The sequence below is a fragment of the Meriones unguiculatus genome, chromosome 7 (assembly GCF_030254825.1).
Source record: "Meriones unguiculatus strain TT.TT164.6M chromosome 7, Bangor_MerUng_6.1, whole genome shotgun sequence".
Taxonomy (NCBI): Eukaryota; Metazoa; Chordata; class Mammalia; order Rodentia; family Muridae; genus Meriones; species Meriones unguiculatus.
This window is the reverse complement of record NC_083355.1, coordinates 31,706,273-31,721,938: the sequence shown is the minus strand read 5'-3', so window position 1 is coordinate 31,721,938 and position 15,666 is coordinate 31,706,273.

Sequence of the window (15,666 nt, the reverse complement as noted above, 5' to 3'; positions counted from 1 at the left end):
GGCTGTCCTGGACTCACTCTGTAGACCAGTCTAGCCTCTCGAACTCACAGAGATCTGCCTGCCTCAGCTTCCCGGAGCGCTGGGATTACAGATGTGTGCCACCGCACCCTGTTCAGTGTCACCACGTTCTACAGATCCTGGATGCAGAACCCTTAAACTTATTAAAAGGCAACAGCAAAGCATACTCTTAAAAAGTGACTACTTGTCTTCATGTTTCAGTGTCGAATATTTGGAAAATACAACCTTTTAAAGGGAAGCGAGCAAGAAAAAAAACCATCGCTTAAATGTCATTCCAGAGACAACTCTTATTTAAACATTTGACCTATTTTCCCTCTGTTGTCTTTTCTTTCTTTTTCTTTTCTTTTTCCTTTTGAAAGAGGCTCTCATATATCCCAAGTTGGCCTGGAACTTACTATGTAGCTGGAGATGATCCTGAGCTTCTGATCTTCCTGCCTGCACCTTCCAAGTGCTGGGATTACAGGCAAGTGGCATCAAGCTTGGTTTACTTGGTGATTGGGGATGGAACAGTAGGCAAGTCTGAATTCCACCCCTCTTCTGCTGCTCTCTTTGGAGATAGTGGCTTACCTTTTTGTGTACATACTTAGGGGCAAGTGGCTCTTATTTGTCTTTTTTAATTTATTGTTTGTTATTTAGACGGCATTCTGCCTGCATGTGTGCCCGAGCACTGTTGTTCTCCTCCTGGCTGAGGGCTGCCTGTCATCAGCCCACGCACGAAGTCAGGAGGGGCTGGAGACTGAGGAGCGTGACTGGAATGGCCCTCAAGAACCGGACAGGGATCACATACCCCGGGAACAGCTGATGGCTAGTTCAACTTTACTTCCAGAGAACAAAGAATATATACCTCTAGGGGAGTGGTTAGGGGGCTCCAAGAATAGGTGAACATAATTGGTTGAAGCTAGGCACGTCGAGGATGCTTGATTTGCATTATACAGCAGGCTCCAATCATAAAAGTAGAATGTCAGTGTTTGATTAACATATAGATAAGGGCAGGGAGGGAGAGCTAGCGGGGGACTGTGTCTGAGGCTATATATCACTTGTGGCCAGGGGAATCTATACTCTAAAGGCACTCTCCAGATGAAGTGAGGCAGAGAGCAGGGGACCCCGCTGAGGGGAGGAGTTCAGCCTTTAGGGCTGAGCTCATAATGGCCATCAGGTCTGGGCAGAGTGCAGGGAATCTTATGAAAGAAGGGGGAGATAGAAAGATCTGGAGGGGACAGGAGCTCCACAAGGAGAGCAACAGAACCAAGATATCTGGGCACAGGGGTCTTTTTTGAGACTGATACTCCAACCAAGGATCATGCATGGAGATAACCTAGAACCCCTGCACAGATGTAGCCCATGGCAGTTCAGTGTCCAAGTGGGTTTCCTTAGTAAGGGGAACAGGGACTGTCTCTGACATGAACTCAGTGGCTGGCTCTTTGATCACCTCCCCCAGAGGGAGGAGCAGCCTTACCAGGCCACAGAGGAAGACAATGTAGCCACTCCTGATGAAACCTGATAGGCTAGGGTCAGATGGAAGGGGAGGAGGACCTCCTCTATCAGTGGACTTGGAGAGGGTCATGGGAGGAGGTGAAGGAGGGAGGGTGGAATTGGAAGGGAATGAGGGAGGGGGCTACAGCTGGGATACAAAGTGAATAAACTGTAATATATATAAAAAAAGATTAAAAAAAAAAAAGAACTGCAACCTCAACCAGCAGGTACCTCCAAGAACACATCAGAAGAGGGCACCAGATCTCACTATAGAGAGTTGTGAGCCACCATGTGGTTGCTGGGAATTGAACTCAGGACCTTTAGAAGAACAGCCAGTGTTCTTAACCTTTGAGCCATCTTTCCAGCCCCGGTAAACACATTCTTTATCTGGTTGCATTTTAAATTTAGATTTCAAGATGATGTATGTGTGCATGTATTTTTGACAGAGTCGGGCTATGTAGCTCAAGTAAGCCTGAACCTGTGGGTTTCAACCTCTTTGCAAGCCTCTATCTCCAAAAAAGATTTACTTTATGATTCATAACGGTAGCAAAATTACAGCTATGAAGTAGCAACGAAAACAGTTTGAAGGTTGGGGGTCGCCACAACACGAGGAACCCGTATTAAAAAGTGGAAGCTTTAGGAAAGTTGAGAACCACTGCTCTCAACACGTGGTGTCGTCCTGTCTCAGCCTCCCCAGTGCTGAGGTGACCGGTGTGCGCCACATGGCTTGGCAGCAAAATAACTATTACATATTTTTAAAAGTCCTATTTATAGCCTAATCAAGACCTAAATGACCCAAGTTGACATGACAGCGTGTCTCAACGAGGCCCGCAGATGAAAAGCTGCAATCCGTTAATGACTGCTGAGGGAGGGAGAACCAGCCATGCCCAGGGATAAGCGTCCTGACTGGTTATCCGGTGTCCAGCCTTACAAACACCTGTGTACGAACAACACTAAATGGACCCAGAAGGTTGTGTATGTATTTGTATATACACTTAATATTTAGAGAGGAGAAGGTCATGTAATATTCCATTCTGCGATGGCTCTGCGGCTAAGAAGTGCTTGCTCTTCCCACGGTTCAATTCCCTGCACCCACGTGGCAACTCACAACGAGCTGTAACTCCAGTCCCAGAGGAGTCTGGTGCCCTCTTTTGGTCTCTTGGGGTACTGCATGCACGTGGTGTACAGACCTGCATACAGGCAAAATACCTATACACGTAAAATAATGGTTAAAGATGTTTTTAAACACACACACACACACACGTACACCTGTGAAACTATTACCCAGATGGACACATTGCACTCTAACAGCACTACTGTGTGCATTGTCTCGTCCCTTCCCTGTCACAGGAAATAGCTGTCCGGAAATTGGGGGTGGGGAGGAAGGGGGGGTCTTCCTTTTCTATTCTTCTTTAGTTTTACCATCCCCAGGAATCTCTCCAAACAATGTAGTTTTGTTCTGACAAACTGTAAAATAAGCCGCAATTTAGCTCTATCCAGAAGTAGCCAGAAAACTCTCCACAGCCCCTGGCGGCCAGATGCCTGTGAAGGCCACCTGGGCTGAATGTCTCAAGGACAGAGCGTGGATTCAGCCTCCCTGAGAAGGAGATCCCAGCCCGGGAAGTCAGTGGGCTGGGAGGAAGATCTTCAGCATGGTGGAAGTTTCCTGGTGGGTCTATAGTTTGAACATCTGGCAAAAATATGCTTCTTAGAGGGAGGATGCTGTGGGCGATCAGTATGTTTACGTGGCTCAGGAATTCGGGGAGGAGGTGGAGACCTTCACAGCTCCCGTTTCCCTTTGTACCGTGGTACCAGACACCTTGGCTCCAGTCTGGCTTCTTTCATTTACTATTAAATTTTGTTTTGTTTTCCTTTCAGGTCATGTTATCCACTCTGGAAGGACATCTCGATGGTTGCCAGGGTCTGGCGAAGACAAATAAAACCTCTATGAATATCCATGTGCAGTTTTTCATGTGGACACAGCTTTCAAGTCATTTAGGCAAACACCCTCTCTTTAAAACATTTTTTTCTTGTTTTCTTGAGCTTCCCTGTCATTCTTGATTATTTTAAAAACATTTCTTCAGTTTTTCTTTTAAATCTTTTTATTAAGTTTTTACTTTCTGCTCTTGTGTTGAAAAAAATCTTTAACTTGTGTGTGTGTGTGTGTGTGTGTGTGTGTGTGTACACCTGTGGCAGTGACTGCCTGAAAGTCAAGGGATACGTTGCAGGACTTAGCAGTCTTCTTCCAAGATAGGTATGGAGGTTAAAATCCAGCCCAAATCTGCTACGTCCTTCACCAACCTTCTTGTTTAATTTCTAGAAATTTCTTTTCTTTCTTTTCCACCTCTCCCATTCCTTTCTTCCTTTCATTTTTCCTTCCTTCCTTCCTTCCTTCCTTCCTTCCTTCCTTCCTTCCTTCTTTTCTTTCTTTCTCTTCCCCCTCCCTGTTCCTGTTTCTTTCTTTCTCTCTCTCTCTCTCTTTCTTTCTTTCTTTTTCTCCTTTTTTTCTTTCTCTCTGTCTTTCCTTTCTCTCTTTCTCTTTCTTCTTTCTCTCTCTCTCTCTTTCTTTCTTTTGACAGGGTTTCTTGGTCTGTCCTGGAACTCACACTGTAGGCCAGGCTGGCCTCAAACTCAGAGGTTTTCCTTCTGAGGATGAGATTAAAGACATGTCCTACCCCTGCCTAACTCTTCTCCATTTTTTTAAGATATGGTCTCGTCTCTCACCGTGTTGCTCAGGTTGGTCTCAAGTGATCCCCCTGCCTCAGCTGCTGTAGCAGCCGGGACCTTGGCATGTACTATCACAGCCAGATTAGAATTTTGTTGTTTTGTTGGGAAAGTTTTTCTTTCTTTCTTTCTTTTTTTTTTTTCCAGCATCCCGTTTCTAGCTTTTGAACAAACACGTTCTCTTACCCCTCAGGAAATAATAATATCACTTATCCATTTTCTCTGTTTTTACAGTTTCTTATTGCCCCTAAGGATTTGTTTGATTCGTTCCTTATGCTGCTATGAAGTACAGGTTGGTCCTGAGCTCTGTCTTCCTGTCTTAGCTTCTTGATTGCTGAGATTACAGGTATGTCAGCATGTCTGACCACAGGTTCTCTTTCAAAATCTTCCTCTTTTCTTTTTCTGTCTTCTGCATCAGAGCTCCTCAGAGGCTGAAGGAGCACTGTTCAGGGGCCCTGGTCTTAGGAGGTTTGTCAGCCTAACTTCTTAGGGTACTCCATAGTACCCTAAGAAGGTCAGTGTTTTCCCCAGAATGAATGCTGTGTCTTCCAGTTCCAGGCCCGACGGTTTTCCTGATTGCTACGGAATAGGACTGCAGCCTTTCCAGTGTGCCCAAACTTCGTGGTCCTGCCCAGTGAGCATCTGTCTGAGTCTTACATTCCTGCTCCTCTGCCCATGTGCCTCTCCTTCCTGTTTAGATTGGACAGCAGGCTGGCTCTGGCCATCAGAACCGTTGCTGACCTTGGCTGTCCTCACCTGCTGGGCAGATGCAAATTGAGGCCAACATCCCTGGACCCAGAGGAGAAATTAAAGTCCATTTGTGGAAGCACTCAGTAGGCCGGAAGGCCTCTGTCCAAGGCCAAAACATCTCACCATTGTTTTGCAGTTCCAAACAGGAAGGGAAGGGTGTGCTTGGGCAAAGCCCTGAAGGAAATGGAAGATGAGGTGGATGTGTGAGTGGGGGCAAGTAGCCTCGCATTAAAAAGGGGCCAAATTCTCTTCTAATAAACAGTATATGAAGTTCTGTATCCTGCTACGCGTGACTAACCTGGGCATCCTAGGTCCTCTGAAACTGTTTCACAGACTCATTTTTTTTCCTCCCTTCTGTTTTTAAAGACAGGGTTTCATGTTCTCCACAATGGCTTTGAACTTCTTAGGGAGCCAAACATGACCTTGACCTCCTAATCTTCCTGTCTCCTCCTCCCAAGTGCTAGGATTACAACCATAGCGTGCACTGCCACTCCTGGCATGGTATACGATTTTCTGTCCTGTGTCTGGGACTGCATGCATGTATGCGAAACGAATAAGGGTGACTTTACACAGGAAAGGGGGAAGAGTAAGAAGGGCAGTCAGATCCAACTCCCGTGTGTGTGTGTGTGTGTGTGTGTGTGTGTGTGTGTGTTGGAGGCAAGTTCACACCACATGTACCCCTGGCTGGCCATAAGCTTGTGACTGACTCTCTGCTTTCACTTCCCAACTGCTAGGATTATAGACAGATGCCACCCCTAGCTAAACCCAGGTTTGGTGATGATTCCAAAACCCACAATTGCAGCTGTTATACCACCCTACCTACACAGAGGCATCCATTTGCTCTTGAATGGCCATTTTGTCAAGGCCTTATTAATAACTTAGGTATCCTGCCAGGCCTAGCCAGCAGGTTTGGGCAGGCTGTCTGACCCAGGGAATGACTAGCCCCGTAAACACATTTGCACACCTCATTTATGTCACATCAGCTATTGTCCGGCTGCCCGAAGAGAGTCGCCTGGCCCAGCCCTGAGAGCTTCTTTAAGTGGTAGCTGTGACTCCGTCTGAATGTCGGGCAGTGGAAAATTTGGTGGTGGTGAAAGGTTTCTGAATGTGCAACCAAAACCAAACTCAGAATCAAATGTGTAATAAATTCAAGGCCTTTCTGACCGTGCTTCCGTGTGGTGCTCAGGTTCCACTGTACGGCAGACTGATGCATTGTGCCGAGTGCCACCAGAAACACCCCAGCTCAGAATGAAATGTCATTAAGTGCCGCACATACAAAATTCTCCGTTCTAGGATCACTGAAGTGTCTTAGCCAGATAAAGACACTTGCTACTGAGCCTTGTCATTCTCTGCTCAGCTGGGGCTTGGATTTCAGCTGGGCTGGAAGTCTTGGCTTCTGGATGGAGAACAGGGTTCCTTTTCCCTAGGGTGCTTTAGGGCTAAGGCCCCTGTGCTAGGCCGGGGTGTAGAAGAGGTTTTCCACAGCCTGTTACTGTTTAGCTCTTTTAGCGTGAGCCTGTGGCAATGGAAGCTCAGGAGTTCCAAAGCCTATGGCAATACCAAAGCCCTTGGTTAAGCTGCTGTGCTGAACTTGGCAGAGGTGCGGGCGACAGCACATGCCTGGTTGGCTTGCAGCTGAGGCCCAGGCCTGGCAAGGCCCAGGCCTGGTGGGTCGGAAGACTGTCTGCTGGGGATGAATGACGAATCTCAGGTGGTCATGGTGTAAGGCTGATGTTGGCCAGTCAGGATGTTTATTTAAAAATCAGGTATTTATAAACCTTGGGCAGTGGGAGGAATTTCTATGTTGAATGATTTGCTGGGGTCAGTGGGTCAAGAATACTTGATTTGCATGTAATGGCTCATTTTCCGTGCAGTAGCATGTTCCTATCAGAGGAAGGAAAACACAGTACTTAATTATCCTAGAAGTGAGGGAAAAATCTCCAAGTATAATTGAAGGTCACTGCTTAAGAGTAACATCCTTAGCAAGGTGGGACATTGAAAGGAATTCCCAGATGCTTGCTCGAGCTGTTTTCTTATCAGGAAAGAGTCTGGCCTGAAGGCTATGTGATCCTCCTTACAAGACCTGGGGTCACCCAGATCAGGGGAGACTTTTAGAACCCTGCTGGGGAAAGGGAGTCTGTCATCATAGACAGAGCACAGATAAAAGGCTATCTGGAGAGGTCAGACTTCAACCTGATCCAGCAGAGGCCCATAGTGCCAGACCCCCATGGTGAAGGGGGAGAAGTAACTCCCCAAAGTTATCTCCTGACGTCTACCTACATATCTTGGCACGTATATGACCCCCCCCAATAAATAAATAAATATTTTTTTTTTGTTGTTGTTGTTTTACAAGACAGGGTTTCTCTGTGTAGCCCTGGCTGGCCTGGAACTCAGAGATCTTCCTGCCTCTGCCTCCCAAGTACCAGGATTAAAAGGCATGTGCCACCATGCCCAGCTAATAAAAGTATTTTTTAAAAGTGCAATGGATTTGACTAGTAATCAGGACATGCTTTCCAACAATTTCCAAAATGGTCCTAAACATACTACTGCTATCTGGTGCTGTGAATTTATGTGAAATAATGCTCTTAGCACTGATACTTTTTTTTTTTGAGACAGGGTTTCTCTGTGTAGCCTTGGCTGTCCTGGACTCACTTTGTAGACCAGGCTGGCCTTGAGCTTACAAAGATCCACTGGCCTCTGCCTCCCTGTGTGATGGGATCACAGGCGTGAGCCACCACACCAGGCTTAACACTGACATCTACAAAATCAAAACATCTACCATCTCTGAAAACTGTTGAAGATACCCTAAAAAAATAAATATATTTACCTAATCAGTACGAAATTTATTTTAATCTTAATACTAACATTATTTGTGTACGAAAGACATGCTTTAAAAATAAGTTTCTTTATGATTTATTTTTCAGTTAACATCAGATTTGTAAACCTGGGTCACACACATGTTTATTAGGGGGAAAAGGAGTTCCTATTGCAAAAAAGTTTATGAAGCTCTGGTCCGGTCCAGAGTCCAGGTACAGATGGTGAAGAATTGGTGTTGACAATTAGTCCTACCACACCCACCCACACCTAACACCTGCTTGCACGCTGTAGCTGCAGGTCAACGAGGGTAGTGCGAACCTGCAGTTTATAACACAGCCGTCGCTACTTTTTCAAAGTCTAGCCGGGTGGTGGCGGCTCACTCCTTTAATCCTAGCAATGGGGAGCTAGAGGCGGGCAGGTCTCTGAGTTCAAGGCAGCCTGGTGTACAGAGCGAGTTCCAGGGCAACCAGGACTGCAGAGAGAAACCTTGTCTCAAACAAACCAACAAACCAACAAACAAACAACCCAAACTAACAAAAAAGAATTTATGTGGCTGAGTCTGGGCCTATACAATGTGGAAACATGTTATTTCTCTTGCTTGGGATAGATTCGGTGTCTTTCTGTACTAAAAGAAGAACAAACCAAAAATACAAACAAACATAAACAAAAACTCAAATAGATTTCCTATGTCTCAGAATTTTTTTTTTTTACTTCCTGGAATTTTACCCCCCCCCTTTTTTTTGCTGTTAAATTATCATGTAGTGAGTGGGGGAGGGGGGATGCTGAGAACCCTACAGTATTCGCTTTATCAAAAATCAAACTGCAGATATTTAAGGAAAATGGGGAACTCTCACGAAAACATTAGTTATGTGAATGTCCTGAGATTATGGGTGGTGTTAAGTTTCACAAGTGGCCGAGGTGCCTACTTAACAAATCAAAGCGGACCTGGCTGCCAGGTTCTCCCAGCTTTCCTCAGCGTGTTACATACCTGGCTGTTACATACCTGGCTGACATACCTGCCCCTTACCGTGAGCTCTCCTGCCCAGGGGCTGGGCTGCCCTTCCCCCAGAGGCTCTTCCCTACATAATCCGGACATTTTGGTTAACCGTTGTTCTTGTACCTATGGTCTTCTGGCTGCTGCAGCTGGTTCCTCTCTCTTGCTCGTGGTTCAAGGTCATGACCACTCGGGTGGTCTTGACCACAGTCTTCCAGATGTGTCTGTGTCTGGCTATGCTCCCGCTTTTATCTACACTACACCTTCTCCTCCACTATACCTAGGAGCTTTCCTTTCTTACAGGTGTGCCCCTCCAAGCCTGGGGAGCACCTTCTTAGGTCCTTAGATGCTGTCAAATGGGTAATTGAGTTCTCCAAGCCCTCGGCATCTGATGAAGACCTTCAAGTAAGGGGCTGAGTTAGAGCTCTTTCCTACCACGCTCAGCGTCTTGGGTTTGAGCCCCAAGGAATGAAAAAGATAATGAGAAAGACCTCGAGTAGTACATTAACTACGTAGTAGAGAAATAATCTTGGGCATTGGAGCGCTACCTCTCCCTACGACCAGTGATTCCCTAGGAGCCTGGCGGCTCCCTGTGGTTTGAGTGCTGGGGTCCTGCTCTCTACTCTGCCACATTGTGGCCATATTGGGAATTGCACCCTCTTCTGAGAGGCAAACCTGAAATGGCTCTTCTCCCAGCATCACACCCGCTGCGTCTTTCCCACCCAAGCATCCCAGGATGTGAGACAGGCTCTACCTCTGCAGGGTCACCTTTCCAGTCCATTAGAGAATGCACACACATTTAGAGCTTACAGCCCAGTGGAGGACACAGCCTTTAAAAAGCAAACAAGTAAATACGATCGATATTTAATAGAGTCGGGGACAGAAATGAGTGTCAGGAGCAGGGGAATCTTATGAGAAGGCTAAGGAGGGCAGGGCTACCCGGATGGGAGAAGTTTCAAGCTGACCCCCGAAAGATGGGAAGGAGGTGGTCGGGAAAAGAACATAAGCAAAAGCCCTGAGGTAGGAAAGAATTTGCTGACTTGAGAGTGATCGGGGAGGGTTGGAAGGGTGGTGAGAGTGGGATTAGGAAAAAACCCTATGCATAGATCCCAAGGTAATGTATCACAATGTAAGGACCCTGGTTTTGTTCTGAGTCCATTGGCAAGGTAGTAGGGTTTCTAATTTCATTTTTTTTCAAACTTTTCTTCTTCTTCTTTAATGTTTTAGACAGGGTCTCACTGTGTAGAGCAGCTTGACCTAGAACTCACAGAGATCTACCTTCCTCTGCCTTCCAAAGCTGTGTGCCTCGTCGCCTGGTTGAGTTTCTGTTTGATGGAGGTAGCCGGGTGCTCCTGCATGGAGCCTGGATTGACATGGGCAGCAGGGACAGTGAGAGACCAGCTTCGGACCTGGTACAGGAGCTGGGTGAGTTGTAGCAGCAAGAGAGACCACTGGCTGGCTGGCTGCAGGCCCCTGCGGTCTAATTCAGTAGCCACTAGCTATCTGCAGCTGTGGGACGCTTGAAACGTGGGGATCTGAAAATCCAAAGTGTCCCAAGCAGTCACAAGAGTCCGGCAAAGCAAGATTTTTATTGAATTAGAACAAAAACTGACCAGTCAGGGAAATAGCACAGACTGGGGAGCTGGCCACGTCCCCAAACACTTAGTAACTATCTTTGTTGTTTTTTGAGACAGGGTTTCTCTGTGTAGTCTTGGCTGTCCTGGACTCACTTTGTACACCAGGCTTGCCTCAAACTCACAGTGATCCTCCTGCCTCTGCCTCCCTAAGTGCTGCATCTTAGTAACCATTTAAGAAGAAAAATCATGAAGCCCATAAACCTCTGTGCCAAGATACAGTTACAATGTTTCATCAATCAGAATCATTTGTTCTTATCTCGGTTAAGAAGAATCCTTATGTTTTGGGGGATAAAAGAAAAATGAGAAGGAAGTTGGCTAGTCACCTGGAAAGTCTCCAGCTTCTTCAGGGCCTGTGAGCTTGAACCTAATTTCACCATATGATCAAAATGGCGTCTGAAAACAAGATGGCAGTACTTAGGGTAAGTCTCATTTGTTTGATCCCAACACCCAGAGTTTGAAGGCCTGATTCAGCAACAATAGACGGAGTGCGAAGTAGTCCAGAAATGGCTGGTTTGTATTTCGTATATAATATTTTTTCTTTTTTGGTCTTTGAGAGTGGATCTCTGGAACTCACTGTGTAGACCGAGGCTGTCCTCAGATTTACAGAGATCTGCTTGTGTCCGCCACAAGAGTGCTGGAATGAAAGGTGTGGTGTGGGAATCTGCTGGTTAAGTCAAAGTCTGGCATTTCTGGATAGCCTCTGAGCTTTATCTGTTACAGTGGATTCCCTTTCTCAGCCGTGTGCCCTCTTTCCCTGAACCCTAAAACCTCACATAACCCTCAGGGAAGATTACAGGCCTGACTCTTTCCTGATAAGAAACCTGTCCAGCAAGCACCTGGGGATTCCGGTAGTCTCTGCTACAGGGATCTAAGCTTTCTGCAAAACACCTTTAATTATGCATGGAGACTCCCCCCACCACCCTTAGGATAATTAAGTACTGTGTTTTCCTTCCTGTGTTAGGACAGTGCTACTGTACCACTACACAAAAATCACGTATCTCTGGCATTTCTAGCCCCATCGAATCAAACACACTCCCCCTCAGAACCTTTTCCACTGCCCAAGGTTTATAAAGCCCCGATTTCACACGAAATAAACATGCTTCGTGATACAATCAGCTTTCCACCATGACCGCCCGAAGTTTCTCATTTATTCTGGGGAAAGGAGGGCTCCCCTCCTCCCTGGAGATAGGCTGCTGAACTCCCAGGACTTGAATGCTGGTCAGGCCTGCTAGAGCCTTACCTGACCTCCATGAGCCCGATTTCTGGCCTGCTGAGCCTATGCCTCACCAGACCGGCCTTCTGGCCCGCTGGTCATGAGCCTCACCAGGCGTGTGTTTCAGCTGTAAGCTGACCAGGCACGGGCTTTGACTGGAACCCCTGCCATTAACACAGAGGCTTAGCCAAAGGGCTGTAACACTTCGGTATCATCACAGGCACTACTGCCTGATAATGACAATCTCATTTAAAAGAGCCAACTGTGATACCCAGTGGAAACCGCCTTTCCACCCCACCACCTGTGAGACCAGGAGGCTTGCTTAGGGTGAGAGGAACAGAACCTCTGATCTCAGGGTTTCTCTGTTCTTTGTCTAGAAGCTGACAGCTGTGTCCCAGACGAACAATAGCATGGGACACTATGCTGGGCTGTTTTACATTGCTTAACAAGTTTCCCAGGACTGGGGCTACAGCTCAGTTGGTAGAGTGCTTGCACAGCATGTATGATAGCCTGGGATTGATTCCCAGCCTTGAATCAAAATGGGCATGGTGGCACATACCTGTAACCCCAGTACTTGGGAGGTAGAAGCGAGATGATCAGGAGTTCAAGTCCAGCCTAGGCTATATGTCTTGAATGACCTTCCCTCAAAGGTTGTTTGTTGCTTTCTTTCTTTTGATAGGGTCTCACATAGCCCAGGTTGGCCTTGAACTATCTATGTTACTGAGGATGGCCCTGAGCTTCTTCTGACCCTCCTACCTCTCCCTGCTGAGTGCCACCATACTCAGTTATGATCTGGAAGGACTCGAACCCAAGGCTTCATGCCAGCATCTGACATCTGAGCTACATGCTCAGCCAAAGAAAAGTTTCTTTCTATTGTATCCATTTGTTTTGTTTGTTTGATTCAGGGTCTTACTATGTATCTCAGTCCAACTTGGAAATCATGATTCTCTTTCACCAGTTCTCTGAATCCTGGGATTACAGCTATGTGCTTGTGCCTGGTTCACATTATGTTTTTGTTTGTTTGTTGTTTTTTCCTTTGAGACAGGATTTCTTTGTGTAGACCTGGCTGTCCTGGAATTCACTCTGTAGACCAGGCTGGTCTAGAACTCAGAGATCAGAGATATACCTGCCTCTGACCACCGAGTGCTGGGATTGAAGGCAAGTGCCACCACCACCCAGCCACATTATGTTTATTATTATTATTATCATATTATTATTGTTTACATATATGAGTGTTCTGTCTGTATGTACACCTGTATGCCAAAAGAGGGCATCAGAACCCAGTACAGATATTTGTGAGCCACCATGTGGTTGCTGGGATTTGAACTCAGGTCCTCTGGAAGAGCAGTCAGTGCTCTTAACCTCTGAGCCATCTTTGTAGCCCTATTTATATTCTTTATTGGACAGAAGTTACTAGATTAGAGAGATGCTTTCAGAGTGAATGTGTGCCGAACATTTTAGAAATTTCTAGCTAGTACAGATTTGTTTTCTAATGGACTGAGGAAGTTTATTTGATATCACAAAACAACAGTGTTCAATGGGTGCAGTGGCACAGGCCTTTAATCCCAGCACTCGGGAGGCAGAGGCAGGTGGATCTGTCTGAGTTCCAGGATATCCTCATCTAGAGAACAAGTTCTAGCATGACAGGGCTACACAGAGAAACCTATCTTGAAAAAAACAAACAACAAAAACCCCAGCCAACCAACCAACCAATAAACAAAAAAAAAAGCAAACCCCAAAACAAAAACAAAAGCAAGTAAACAAACAAACCCAACAGTGTTCTATCCAACCACAAAGAGTAGAAGAAATGAAAAAAAAAAATGCTAAGTGCATAAAAAACACATACCTAAATATTTTATTTTATTTTATTACATTTATTTATTTACTTGTGTGTTTCTAGATGCGTATGTATATGGCATAAGAATGCCCTGGCACTAACGTGGAGGTCAGCATTGGTTCAGGCTTTCTACCTTGTAGATCCTGGGCATTGGACCTAGGTTGTCAGGCTTAGTATTCATCATTTTGCCAGCCTTTAAAGAAAAAAAAAAAAAAAGAAAGAAAGAAAAGAAAAAGAAAAAGAAAAAAAGCCAGGCAGTGGTGCCTTTAATGCCAGTATTTGGAAGGCAGAGGCAGGTGCATCTCTGAGTTTGAGGTCAGCCTGGTCTACAGAGTGAGTTCCAGGACAGCTAGGACTACAAAATGAGGCCATTTCGGAGGCGGGGGGGGGGGGGGGGGGAGGGGAGAGAGGGAGGGGAAAGGGAGGGGGAAAGGACATCTTTTGCTGACAGTACATGATTTCTTTCACGGTTTGCAGTCTGCTTAAAAATCTCTGGATACCAACCCAGTGACAGGATATTTCAGCTTTAAAAAAATCTTGTTTGTTTTTCTTCTTTCTTTTCTTTTTGAGGACATTTCGGTTTCATATCAGTTAGCCAGCATTAGCATCAACTCCAGTAACCTCGGGTCAGGTTCTGTTTTCTTTGGAGCTGGCAAAGGGACCACAGGACAACAGCCATTCTTCTGAATGGAAAGCCTTATGCGAAGAAATGCCACATCCCTTCTGGCTATAATTTGTTATGTATTTAATGACTTCTTCATGTGATACTTGTTGACGAATTTCAGCAGCCTTGTTGGATCCCCCTCTTCCTCGGTTGAGACAGGGTCATGAGAGCCAGGTTTGCGCTGAACCTCTAAGTCCTGGGGAGGACCTTGAACTCCCCTGATCCTCCTGCTTCTACCTGGGAGGAGCTGGGATTCCTGCATTGTGCTGTCTCACCCAGCAGGGTCTCTTATCTTTATGAAGATAACCTTAAGTCTGCTGAGAGCTGATCTTTCCCGAGGCCCTGTATAGGAAGAAGTGTGTTTTGGTTGTGTTAGTCAGTTTTATGTTCCTGTAATGGAACACCTGACACAATCAACTTATAAAGACAAAATTATTAATTTTTTTTTCAAGACAGTATTTCTCTGTTGTAGCCCTGGCTGTCCTGGACTGGCTTGGTAGTACAAGTTGGCCTTGAACTCACAGAGATCCATCTGCCTTTGCCTCCTGAGTGCTGAAACTAAAGGTATGAGCCACCATGCTCAGCTTTTACTTTTTTTTTTTTTGAGATTATAATGTAATTATATAATTTTCCCCTTTTCCCTCTAAACCCTCTTGTGTACCCTCCTGCCTTGCACTCTTTCTAATTCATGGCTTTTTTTCCTTAAATCTTTTTTTAAAAGTTATTTTATTTTATAGATGAGTGTTTTGCTTGTATGCGCACATGTGTTCCATGTGCAAGCTTGGTGCCTGGGGAGGTCAGAAGAGGGCATCGGATCACCTGGAACTGGAGGTATGAATGTGGGGACCAGAAGCGGAATCTGGGTGCTCCTCAAAAGCAGCAGGTGCTCTTGGTTGCTGAGACATTGCTCCAGCCTTGAGGAGCAACGTCAGATTCCAGGCTGGTCTCTCTGGCTCCAGAGTCAGGGGAAAATATTTTTATTTCCTTCATCATGCTCCTTGCTTGGTACCCTACCTACCTCTGAAATTATCAGTGTGTGTGTGTGTGTGTGTGTGTGTGTGTGTGTGTGTGTTTGAACGCAGACTGATGAATGGATTTTGGTAAAAATGTCATAAAATATGGAAATATAAGAGACAATTAGGGCAGGTGAGGTGGCTCAGTCGGTAAAGGTGCTTGCTGCTCAGCCTGACAACCTGAGTTCAATCCCAGGACCTACACTGTAGAGGGAGAGAATTGACTCCCACAAACTGGCCCCTGGCTTCCGTCTCGCAGGGAGGCACGTGAGTACCCATGTACACACACCCATAGAAACAAAATAACTACATGTCACAAAAGAGATGCGCTACTCAGTGAAACAAACAAACAAAAATAAAGCAAGCAAAAGCTTTAGAGAAACACTCTGAAACAATTACCGACTAGGAAGGACAGACCTGTTTGCGTGAAATGAATATTCTCAAGACCACACTCGGGAGGTCACATTACAGAGGGATCATTTCCTGTCTCAGGATGAAAATTTGCAGGAATTCGGAGGGAAATATT